The sequence below is a fragment of the Ailuropoda melanoleuca genome, chromosome 10 (assembly GCF_002007445.2).
Source record: "Ailuropoda melanoleuca isolate Jingjing chromosome 10, ASM200744v2, whole genome shotgun sequence".
Lineage (NCBI taxonomy): Eukaryota > Metazoa > Chordata > Mammalia > Carnivora > Ursidae > Ailuropoda > Ailuropoda melanoleuca.
The window spans coordinates 260,795-272,748 of NC_048227.1; the positions used below are offsets into that span (position 1 = coordinate 260,795).

General features: G+C 62.8%; 1 protein-coding gene and 1 long non-coding RNA gene across 3 annotated transcripts in view; both read right to left on the reverse strand.

The window, feature by feature from the left end:
* The window catches only part of PDGFA (platelet derived growth factor subunit A), a 20,905-nt gene extending 20,170 nt beyond the window's left edge, over positions 1-735 (reverse strand). The window contains exon 1 of one of the 2 annotated variants that reach the window (XM_034669624.1): positions 538-735. The gene's annotated coding sequence lies outside the window, so the exon portion shown is untranslated. Of the gene's footprint in view, positions 1-46; positions 299-537 lie in introns of those variants that run through there. The other variant, XM_034669623.1, reaches the window with a different exon arrangement.
* Positions 736-6,774: 6,039 nt separating this feature from the next.
* On the reverse strand, positions 6,775-11,668 carry LOC109491306. Its single transcript, XR_004628279.1, has 3 exons — positions 11,266-11,668; positions 10,148-10,528; positions 6,775-9,041 (listed from the first exon to the last, which is right to left on the reverse strand). It is a non-coding gene; the product is annotated as an uncharacterized LOC109491306 (long non-coding RNA).
* Positions 11,669-11,954: the final 286 nt, after the last annotated feature.

The following is an 11,954-nucleotide window of genomic DNA, read 5'->3' on the forward strand; positions in this document are numbered from 1 at the left end:
CCCCCTCCCCCTCGCCTCCCCCGGATTCCGGGCCCCGGACCCGCACCTCGGAAGCGCGCGGGGGCCGCACGGGCCGGGCAGGGCCCGGCCGCCGCCGCCGCCGCAGTGAGCACACACAGGCGCTCACGCAGGCAGTAAAATCCATCAAAGCCCCGCGCCTGGCTCCGAGCACAGCCGCCGGGTTCCACTCGCCCGGCGGGGCTCCCCGCGCGCCCCTCCCTCGAGCTTGCCCACCCTCCAGTGCCAGCTGCAATCCTGCGGCACCGGACGGGGAGGGGAGGAGGCCGCCGCAGAAGAGCCGCCGTCGCCGGCTCGCCTCCCTCGGGCCCCAGCGGCGGCAGAGGGCAGCGCCCAGAGCTGCTGCGCCAAAAAGGGCAAAAGCGAACCGGCCCCCGCCTCCGGCCCCCCGCCCCGGCGCTCGGGCCTCTTTCCACCGTTAGGATCCAGGGCCCCTGCCTCCCTGTCTCCATAAAAGGAGGGGGAGTGAGTTTCTGGTGAGAGGTGGGGCGGGTTGAGGGGCGCGTCTGGGGCACTCACCTGGCGGCTGCCACGCGCCCCCGCCCAGAATCCGATGCCTGGGGCGTCTGAATGAGGCACCTCCACCCGCATTCCGAGATGGGAGAGCGCCCAGGTCGGAGGAGGGGGTTGCAGCGTGTCTGGTCCCCACCCTGGGACCCCGCGTCCCCACTCCCTCGTGGAAGCCTGGGCTGCGGCCTGAGCCGGGAACTCGAGGGGGCGTAAGGGAAGGACGAGAAAGGAGCCGCTCGCGAGGAACCCCCGGAGTCTGAGCCTCCCACGCCGGGATCCGCTGGGCGCCCAGAGCGCCACCTCCGGCCGAGGCGCGGCACAGAGCTAGATGCGGGGGAGTCGCGCGCTGGAGGCCGAGGCCTGAGCTGGCTGGACCGCTCCCCTGCCACGAAAGGGCAGGTGCACCTGGGCTGGCAGATTCTGCCCGCCTACTGCAGGTGGGAGCGGACCCAGCGGGTCCCTCGAGGGGGCAGCCGAGCCTGGAACCAGGGCTAGGAGGGAAGACGGGCCTTGCGACCCCAAAACTAGACGGCGAGGCCCCAGAAGGCAGGAGACGCCCTGGTGGGTGGGTGGGAGGGTGGGCGGTGGGTCGAGAATTCCGCCCGCCCCTGGCCTCCGCCCCCTTCGGCCCCATCCTGTGGATTAGGCCTGTGCCCCGCCGGGCCGCCGTCCCGCCAGACAAAGGCAGTAAAGGCGTAGCCCCGCCGGTGGTCTTTCATCCTTGGCTCGTCGGGTTCTGGCATTTCAAAGGCCAAGTCGGGAGGGCGCTTTGGGGGGCGCTGGCCGTCCCCCTAATACCTGGGGAGGGGCGAGGTGGGACCTCTCCTGCGGTTCCCAGAGGGCCTGGGTCTACGAGCGCCCTTCCACATGCTTTCGCACCCCTGCAGCCTCTCAATGCCCCTGTCTTCCCCTGGTGGCAGCCCCACACAACCACCGGCCACCAAGCCTGCTCTCCAGGTGTTGCGGGTGACCACGGTGAAGGAGGACCGAGACAGAACCAGGGAAAACTTGGAACCATTTAGAAGCAGGTGAGGGCCAGTCCTTGTTGGTCCAGGGGGAACCTTCAGTGGCTTCAGAGAGGGACGCCACTGGCCGGTTCGGGGAGGCAGACAGACACGCATCACCGGGACTCGGGCTGGACCCGGTCTGAGCCACCCCCTCTGCATCCCGACTGGACTGTATCTCGTCCGTTTGAGCCTCAGATTCCTCTCCAGCAGAGGGACCTGAGGACACACCTTCGGGGTCACAGGACTGGGTGGGACAGTGGGTATAGGAATGAAGGAGGGAAGCTGCCTTGTATTTTGGCGCGGGGTCCTTACAGCTCCAAGGCCACATCTGAGCCCGTTCTCCAGGGCACTCCAGGGGTGCTCAGCTGGAGTTTGCAGCCAGCAGGGCAGTTAAGGGGGCGCCTTCGACGGGAGTCAGGCCAGCTCCAGAGCGGAAAGCAAGGGCGAGGCCTGGGTGCATCCCACCCCCGGACTGGAGAGCGGCGGGGAGCGGCGCCAGCGTCCCTCTAATCGCCGGCGGCTATTAAAAATAAAACCTCGGTGAGTCGTCATAGCGACCAGACAACAGCAGCCGCGGGAGGGTGGCAAACCGCACCACAGGCGCCTCTGGGGGGGACTTGGGACACGGTGCGGGCTCCAGCTGGGGTGGGCCAAGGACCCCCAGCCCCACGCGCCCCACCGTCCCCCATCCCCAGAAGAAACTGGCAGAATTAGGCCCAGGAACCCAGTTTCCAAGAACTGGACATGGAGACAGAAGCACTGACTTGACCAAGAGGTCACCAACTTAGATGAGAACCCACACGGATGGGCTCCCTCCCGCCGCCCCGGTTCTTCCGACACCCTGCCCAGCCCATTCGGGTTCCGAGCATCCTCCTTTTAGCCCTTGAAAGGGGGGCTGGGTGAGGAGTGGGCTTCGGATGCTCACCCCGGAGAGGGGACCATGAATCCGGAGGCCAGGTGCGTGGGGGTTACTGCACCTGCCCCGCGCTCCTGTCTGCACTCCTTGCTGGTCAGGCGTGGTCACGTGCTTCTTTCTGCCGGATCGAGTTTCACTTCCAGCCGCTATCAGGCCGTTCACACGGTTCATTGCAAATATTTGATAATGAAGCTAAATATACATCGGAATCGGAGAAGGCCTGGGCGGCCATGCCCAACGCGTGGGAGCGGCGTTCCCGGCTCTGCGGGCATCCCCACCCAGGCCCCAGGCGAGGCTCGGACCCCCAGACCAGCGCACAGCTTCCTGTGGGAGGGAGACCCACCCTGTGCATGCTGCCCCTGGGCCCACCCCAAGCCCGGGCACTGTCCCCGGAGGCCAGCCAGAGGGCCCCTGGCGGAAGGAGGGGGCGCCTCGGGGATCTCCAGGGTGGGCAGGTGCTGGCGGGAGGTGAAGGTGCACCTGGCGACTGGCCGGGATGTCCGGTCGCCCCCGGAGCTGGTGCTTCCGGGCTATCTCCGGCGTCTCCGGCGCGCCCCGACGTGCCTGCAGGCCCATAATTAAAGTGAGTCAGGTGCTCCAAATAGGCGGAGAGAAGGGCCGCCATGCAGCTGGGGCGACTGGCTGGGTGTCCGCCTCTCTCTGGTTGCCTGCCGGCACTGCCCATGACCCGCAAGCCAGGGAGCGACGGGATGGCCTTGGCCATTCCTCAGAGCAGAGCAGGGGTCCTGCGGGAGGGGCATCTGCCTTTATTAAGCACCTTGTAGGTGCGCAGCCTGTGTGGCCCCTGAACCCACGTCACTGCCTCTGTGCCAGCGCTCCCTTACTGCTGTGTTGTTATTTCCCCGTGGGAGGCACGACTGACACCCACTGAGCACCTCGGGCCCCGCATGATTTCATTTCACTCACGTAGACACCGAGGAGTGCCGATCTATCCCACCTTTCCCCATTTTGCAGATGGGAGCACTTAGACGCCAGGAAGGCAGGCCATTAGCCCCCGGGGCCAGAGCTGGGGAGTGGTGCGGCCCCCAGCGGGCCACTCTGCTGGCACGGGCTCCTCCTCGCAAGGTGTTAGTATACGGAAGCGGAACTACTCAGGTGGTACTCGTCCCGAGGCTCACAGACAGGAGCGTGAAGGATGCCAGGTCCCCCAGCAGCATAGGCACCAGAACCAGAGCCCATGCCCACGTGGTCCCCAGTCCCAACGTGCACAGGGCAGGAGGGGCACACCCAAGTCCTCGCTGCCCTCTGCACCCTGGCCTTGGCCTTCTTGATGTGTTTGTCCTTAGACTGCCTTGTCTCGGTTCCCTCTGGAAAGTGGGGCCCAACCACCCTCACTGTGGCAGTGAGCCTCCCTCCCACCCGGGAAAAGCAGCCTGTGTGTGTGCAGACACACAGACACACACACACACACAGCTGCAGGGCCAGGGCGCCCAGGCTGGGTCGCACGGCAGGGGGTCGGCCAGGCATCCAGACCCAGGCCTCTGCCCAGAGCCAGAGCAACTTCAGAACAATTTGTAATGACGAAACACCACGTTTCCCTTTATCTCTGGGCAAGGCTTTCTTGGTTGAGGGCGGTTAACCCAGGAGCGGCCTCAGCCGAGTGGGCACGGGCTCCTCCAAGATCAAGAGTGCCTGTGACGGCGTGAATCAGGTTGTTACCTCAGGCCGCCCCAGACCCCAGAGGCTAGGAATTGGGCCTTTCCAGTCCAGGCTCCCCAGAAGGCCTGAGAAACCTGCTGACGGGCAGGGAAGGCATTCTCGGTGCTGTTTTTTACTCCCTATTAAATGTTTTTATTTTCCTTTTTAAATACACAAACAGAAGCAGAGCGTAAAACAGCTATGAGCCCACAATCATCTGGTGACTGTTTTGTGCGTGAAGACCTGTGCGTAGGGACACTTGGTGGCTTGAAGGCTGTCTAGTACAGGGGTCACCGGCCACCTGTGGCCGCGGGGCGTGTGAAATGCGGCTGTTCTGCACGGTGACGGGCCGTAAGGCACATGCCGCCGAGAGGGCTTCGTGTGAGGGTTAAGAGTGCGAAATTTCTCGTTACTAATTTATATGTTAATTACGTGTTGAAATGATGGCATTTTTGAGGTATTTAGTTAAATAAACTACCGTACTATGACTAATTTCATCTGTTTTCCCTTCGTGTAACACGGCTCCTAGAACATTCGAAACGTCCTATGTGGCTAAAATGATATTTCTACTGGGTGAAGCCAGTGTAGACACACGGAGTTCACACTTGCCCAGCCAGGAAGCCCGCACAGCTCTGGAAGCTCAGAGACCCCCGGGGCCGGGGGTGGGCCAGGGCTCATTCACACCCTGCCAGCCTCACTGCTGGGTGACCTTGAGCAAGCTGCGTCCCCGGAGGCCCAACTTCCCCTCCGGTGATGGCGGCCTCAGAGGGCTGCTTTAAGGAATGCTCGCCACACGTTCAACAGATACTCGTGTGCCAAGCACCGCGTGGGGCACTAGGGACACGAAGCTAAAAGAAAGCACTCCTGCAGCTCAGCGTTTCTCAATAAGCAAGTAACAGGTAAGCACGTCCTGGCTCAAGTGACGTATTTTGGGGGTGGTCAGTACGGCCTATCTGAGAGGGAGCCAGCTAGCCAGCTAGAAAGTCCAGATCCAGCATTCTAGGCAGACACAGCCACAGCACGAGCAAAGGCCCTGAGGCAGGACCTGGCTTCGCTTGTTCAAGGAACAACGGGGGCAGGAGGTGGCGGGAGAAGGTGAGTTGGAAGAAGTCGGCAGCAGGGCAGGTCACACACCTTGAGCCCAGGGTAAGGCATCTGCATTTTATTCTAGGGCATCAGGGCGTTGCGGGGCTGGGGCCGGGAACACAAGCTGCCAGCCATCCAGGCCGAGGCAGCAAACCCCTGTCCCCCTCCCCTGCTCCCTGGGGTCTTCAGGACTCGCGGCCAAGTTCCTGTGTGGTGGGTGTGAATTCCAAGGGTAGGCCTGGCCACCCGGTTTGAACCCAGAGCCACCCCCACACCTCTCACCCCGGGTCCCTCTCGGGTCCGTGACCGCGGATGGGGTGGGAAGGGCTTGCCCCTCGGCCATCAGACAAAGACAGGACTCACCCCGGCCCAGACAGAGGTCGGAGTGTGGGGCTGGGCCCTGTGCCTGTGGAGACACGGGGGGCAGGCCTGCCAGGCCTCCCTCAGAGAGGACAGTAAGGTCATGCCCCCCAGAGACATCGGCCCGCCGGATGGAAAAGCCTCCCTATGTCGGAGGGGCTCCCACCTCCCTCCGTGGGAGCATGAATCAGACCAGAGCCGTGGGGTCAACTCAGGGGTGAGGGCTTCACTCGCCAGGGGGAGAAGGGCGATCCCAAGTGGCCTGCAGCGGCCAGGGCCAAGGGGCTGAAGGTGTGTGCAGGAAGCACAGAGGCTTCTAGAAGGAAGAAGAGCGTGGGTGTGCATGAGGAAGAAGTAAACGTGTCCTAGAACTACAATAATCAGAATGGCCTGGCTCTCGTGCGACCCACGGATCGGAGCCACGAGCCTGTTCATTCACGAACACGGCTTAGAAAAGGACCTGATTCAACCCTCACTTTACCCCCAACACTAAATCCCTTTCGGACCAAGAAATGGTTAAAGAATCGTCCAGGAAGGAGCGTGGGGCGTGTGCTCTTGGTGCCGGGAGAAGCTCCCACTGCCACCTGCCGCGCTCTTGCCCACGTGTCTTGTCTTGACCAGCCTCGAGGAAGCAAGGAGACACGTCGGGACAGAGTGGCGTTCCGCGGACACCTTCAGGACATCAGCGGCACAGAGAGGCATCGGGGGCTGTTCCGGAACGGCGGACCGAAGCGTCTGGACGGCTCCACCCAAACCACAAGGCCCAGGGCGGATCCTGGTGACACTGCCCTGGGGACGGGGGCAGACTCCCTGCCCCTCCGAGATGTTGAGATGCCGGGGTACCTGGGTGACACGGATGAGGTCTGAGGCTTATTTTCTATGGTTGGGGGTTGGGGAATGTAGATGACAGACAGATGGGTTGATCGATAGACTGACGATGGACAGAGGAAGGAGGACGGTGGATGGACAGCAAAGGAGTGCACACGGACAGGGACCCGGGAGCCAGGGGAACCAAGGGAAGGGGTCACAGCTGTTCATTGCACCATTCTAATGACCTTCCTGTAAGGCTGAAACTTTCCAAAATATAAAATTATGAAAAATGCCAATTCCTATTCTCTGATTTTCCCATACTCCATCAAACTTCTAGAAGGCAGAGAATTTTTAGAGCTCCAGAAGACAAAACAAATCACAAATCAAAGACCAGCAGGAGTGTTACATCTCACATTCTTTAAGTTAAAAAAAAAACTAATTTGACAGAAATTTAAAACATAGAATAAAAACCTGAAGACCCGGACCAACGGAGTCCTTCTGTGGTGGGTTACGATTGGGTTCCCTACTTTCTATCTGCATAGAACAAGAATATCAGCCAAATTTTAAACAACGTTTATCTGCTGGGCCTCTGCCCCAGTTCTCTCCTCGGAAAACCGCTGACCGACACAGGCGGGAGGGATGACAACGCAGCCCAGCCCGCGGAGGGCACTGGGCTGCGCTGCCAGGGGACATGTCCGCTGGGGGTGGGGAGGCGCCGGGCGGGAGGGGGCTGCCGTGATGCTGACAGCCACTTGGCACCCGGAGCCGTGGACGTGGCTGTGACCCGACCCTGCAGTCCCATGTCTGGGCACCTGGCCTAAGAAAATGGCCTGGTGGCAGAGCGGTCGCGGGCGCGAGGGGCTCCGGGAGGCACAACTGATACCACAAACACTGGAAACAACCTAAAATCCCAGGTGTGAGCAGGCCTTGTTTTCCTGGCCCTCTGGCTGGAAACTGTCCGTTCCCGGGGCAGCGGCGGTGAAGACAGTTTCCCGTGGTGTGCAGACGGACAGAGACGGGATACCGTCCAACGGCAGGGTCAGAGCGTGGGGCCGCGGGTCTGGCTTCCTTCCGCCCAACATCCCAGTGGTCTGTGATGTGTGGAAACGACTTGTCTGAGCAAGTCCAGCACTTCTGTTTCAGAGGAGACGCCCAGGCATTCGAGGTGGGCAGGGGCCTCGGGCTCAGGTGACCGTCGTCCCGCTCCTCCAGGGAGGTGGGCAGGGCCGCTGCCCAGGCTCCCCTCATCCACACCCCAGGGAAGGGTGGCACTCAGAGCTTCCGGGCTGCATCTCATGGGCTGGTCGGGGACACTGACCGGCCGGGGGTAGGGGCTCAATGCTCCAATGGGCCTCACTGTGCCCAAGGTCCTGGCGTGTCCCCCACCCCGCCCCAGGCCTGCCCGGGAGGGCTGCTCTGTCCTGGCCTGGCAACCCCTGACCCCTGCCAGGTGGGGCATCCGGGAGGGGGCACTGGAGCTCGGGGCTTACACCTCTGCTCAGAGTGACCCAGGCGGTGTCCTGCCTCCCTGGGGACAAGGGCTGTGGGCCCAGGAGAGGGGAGCTCGACAACCCCTCCCTGTCTGTGACTGCTGGAGAAGCTATTTTCATCTGTGGCTGTTTTTCTCGACAGGAGAGAGCAAAGTACGTCAGATAATCTTATCCTTGTCCTGCTGTGACCCTCAGGAGATGGGGGGGGTGCTGGCAGCCTCTGCAGCCCCAGCTTCCCCCTGGTGAGCAGTGCTATGGGTCCTCCAGCTTCCTGAGCTCCTACTATGCACCTGCCCATGGGGGTGTCAGAGGGGCAGGAAAGAGCCCAGGCCCAAGGCCCAGTGGGGAGGCAGCCCGGGTCTGAGCACGGCTCTGCCACCAGCTGGCTGTGCAACCTGTGGCTAGCAGCTTCACCTCTCTGAGCCCCTGCGGCCTCACACAGGCCTGGGAAGTGCTCAGCACGGAGCCAGAGTGCAGCCCAGATGCCGCCCTGATTCAGCACCAGGGTACGGAGAGCCCTGCGTGTGGTGGTGGGCGCACAGACACCGCCTGGCATGCAGCAGGCGCTCAATACAGAGTGATTCCTCCTGCAGCTCAGAGCCCCTGCACCCCCGGGGCCACAGGAGCCCTGGGTGGGGCAGCATGGGGCAGCCGGGCCCCCGCTCATCCCAGGGCCGCCCCTCGGGGTCCCTCTGTGCCTTGTGCCATCAGCCCTCATTTACCTGGGACCATGCTGCGCTCAGCCCTTCAAACCTCCGTGTCCAGCTACCATCCCAGGGAGCCCCGCCTCCAGAAAACCCCAAACAAAGCCACCAGCCCCTGAAACCCAGACGTGGGTCCTGCTTTGACAACAGACATTTATCACGCACCTCATAGGAAGAACGTGTCTCTCCGGAGCCCACACCACAGGTCACACCATCCCTGACCTACCGGAAGGCGGAGATGGATGGCAAACACAGAGCAAGGGGCTTACCTGCCTGCTGACGGTCTTGGCTGGACACTGTTAGCTCCAGGGAAGGAAACTCTGCAGGGCCAGCTTCCACAATGAGGGCTTCTGCTGGGAAGTGCAGAGGTCATGCTTGCGTCCAATCAAGGATCCCGCTCTCCCCTTGACGTCTTCCTTCAGCAGAGCCCCTCGTGGGGACAAGACCGCTGCCAGAAGCAGCGTGGGCTTCCTTGTTCACACTGAGCAAGAAAGAGCGAGAACATTGAGCCCCTGGTTTCTCTCAAGACTGAGGTAGCTGCTTCTCAGAACGCTCCCCTTGGCCAGAAATGGTGGGATGCCATTCCTGTGTCCCTTTCTCCACGGCCCCCATCGTCAAGATCGCCAACCCAGAGCGCCCTCCTGAGCCCCGGACTTCACTCAGCACCTCTGCTGGGTGTCCAACAGACGAGCCAAGCTTAACACGGCCCAGAGAGACCCCCAGCTCTAACCCCGGGCACCCCTTCCTCCCAGCTGCTTAGACCATAGCCTGGGAGTCAACTGTGAGGCCCTCCAAGCGGACGTCCCACGTGTCAGGAAATATTGGTGACTGGGTCCTCAAAATGTCTCAGAAGCCTGACCGCCCAATGTCGCCTCCCAGCCCTAGCCCCCACCTTCCTGGAGGAAAACTGTCCCATCGCCCTGGGCACCACCCCCCACCCGCCAGTCCACCTCAACTCTGCAGCTAGAGCAAGCCCCTCAAACGGATGGGCCCATCCTTCTCTGCTCCAGGGCTGTCCTGAGAGCTCCAGGGATGGGGGGAATTCAGTGTGCGGTTGGGCTCAGGCGAGAATGCTCTCAATGGGCCCCCAGGGCTGGCATCCGTGGCTCCCGCCGGCACCCCTATTGCCAAGTCGTGGGCCCTCCCCTGAGTTACAGAGCATGGTCCCGGCAGATAACAGGTTATAAATAATCCTTTCCTCCCTGTCCAGGCTCCTGCTGGCAAAGCTGGTGTGGGCAGGAAGCAGACACTTGGGGTCTCACCCAGGCCGGGTCCAGGGCCTGCCCAGCACTTTCCCATGAGATTAGGGAGTCGGAACCACCACCTGGCTCTCGCCTTTCTAAGCAGCCGGTGTGGCCGGGCCCAGAGCCCCTCCAGTGTCCCCAAGTGTCTATCCAGGACCCCAGAACTCGAGCAGCTGCGGGGTCCGGCTAAGGGCAGCTCAGCACCCAGGAAACCCAGGTCCACATCCACACTGTCACCTTCTAGCATGTTCCATGGGTAAGTCATGGAGCTGCTCTGGGCCTGGGCTTCTGAGGCACCCTAACAATCCGTTCCCAAATCCACCACAAAGAGTGTGGACCTCACCGTGTCTGAAGGCCGGCCCCGCGTTCCAGGCGTGGCTTCTTGCTCACGCTGCTTGTTGTCCTCACAACCGGGCGCCCAGCTCCCCTAGAGCAGGTGACCCCCAGACCAAGGCATCCTCAGGCCCTGTCCTGCACCACTTCCGCAGTGTCTTGGTGACTCAGAGTGGCGGCTCCACGTGGGTGGGCAGCGCCCAAGGGCGCGAAGCCCCACAGCTGCCGCCCTGAACCTCAGGGTGGTGTCAGGGACGAAGTGAGCTCACACAGGGAAGCGGCTGGCAAGCCTTGGCATGGGCACCTCCACGAATGGGCCCGTGTCTCCCAGACTCAGCAGGCAGGAAGCAGTGACGCAGGCCCAGCCAGGCCGGCCGGTGCAGGGCCTCGTCTAGCAAAAGGGATGCAGGCCGTCTGCTGGCACGGCTTATCACGTCCCTGAAGGGTCTCCCAAGACACCCACCAGCTCCCACCCTCCCCCGGCCCGCCGGCACCCCGCCCCAGAGTTCCTGGACTCGCCCATGTCTGAGGGAGACTGAGCGAAGCCAGGCTCCCCAAGGGCGCCCCTTGGTCCAGAGCGCAGAAGAGGAATCTGAGGAGGCTTCAAAGAGGTGGTGGCACCTGAGGCAGGCCTGGAAGGATGGCAGCCCACGGCTGGGCTCCCCAGGCCAGGAATTTTCCTTCCAGCCGGGCCGCACCCATCTTATCTCCCTCTCATGGGAGCGGATCCCAGGGACCTTCCCGAGAGGGCGGCCGTGCAGCCGGTTGTCTTCCCCGCCCCGCGGCAGCGCTGACTCATCAGTCTGGAATGTACTTTCAATTCCTCCGCCACCCCTCCCCCTCCTCTGTGGGCCCCAACGTCCTCCTCCCCATCCTGCCCCCCGCGCGAGGTTCCGGCCCCCAGGCCCTGAGGATGGAGGATGGGTCAGGGACTCCCCAGGACTCCCCGTCACCCACGAGGCCAGGGCAGGAAGGAGGTGCTTCCCAGCCAGGGGAGGGGCTTCCTCAGGGACCTGCCCCCAAACCGTCTGGCCCGATGGGGAAGTGCACGCTCGCGGCATCCCTCTCAGCCACGACCCAACAGAGGTCAGGCCGGACCCAGAACCTCCCAGCCCATCTCCTCCGCACCTCAAGTGCTCGCTTTTCACAGGGCTCTGACTTCTGGAAGCGGCTGATCAAGGGCCTCATGGTTTCCTGGTGGCCTGCCTGGAGGAGGGGGCACCTCTGTGCCACCAGTGGTGGGGACTCCAGCAGGGCAGCATCCCGTGGTCCCGTGCATCCGTCCGTACACCCTCTTGGCTCCGCGGCCTCTCTGAGCCTGTAGGTTGGGCCCAGCTTCCATGGGCTCCCTTTCCCTGGCTGTGGCCCCACAGGCATTGAGAGCAGGGCAGAATCCAGACCAGGCCAGGCTGCGCAGCCCTGCCCTCCCTGCCTGCTTGCTACCCAAGACAACCCCTCTCCTTTGCCCGGTCCTTACCTTCCTCAGCTCACCTGCTGACCCAGGAGCTGTCCTGAGGGTGGTCAGAACCCAGCGAGGCTAATTATGCAGAAGGGCCTCTGGGTGGGGTCAGCCCCCACGCCCTGTTCCCCCCAAGCCCTGCTCCCCGCCCCAGGCCCTGCTCCCCGCCCCCCCTGCTCCCCCCCACCCGCCGCCCTGCTCCCCCCCAGGCCCTGCACTCAGAGCAGAGGCCCCAGCAAGCCCTCCCCACAAGTGCTAAGACACCTGAGGGGCTGGTGGGTGCTGGTGATACGGTGATATGGGCTCCTCCTAGCCGGAGGTGGGCACCCTTTGGACTGGAGCAGCCCTGGGGGAGGGG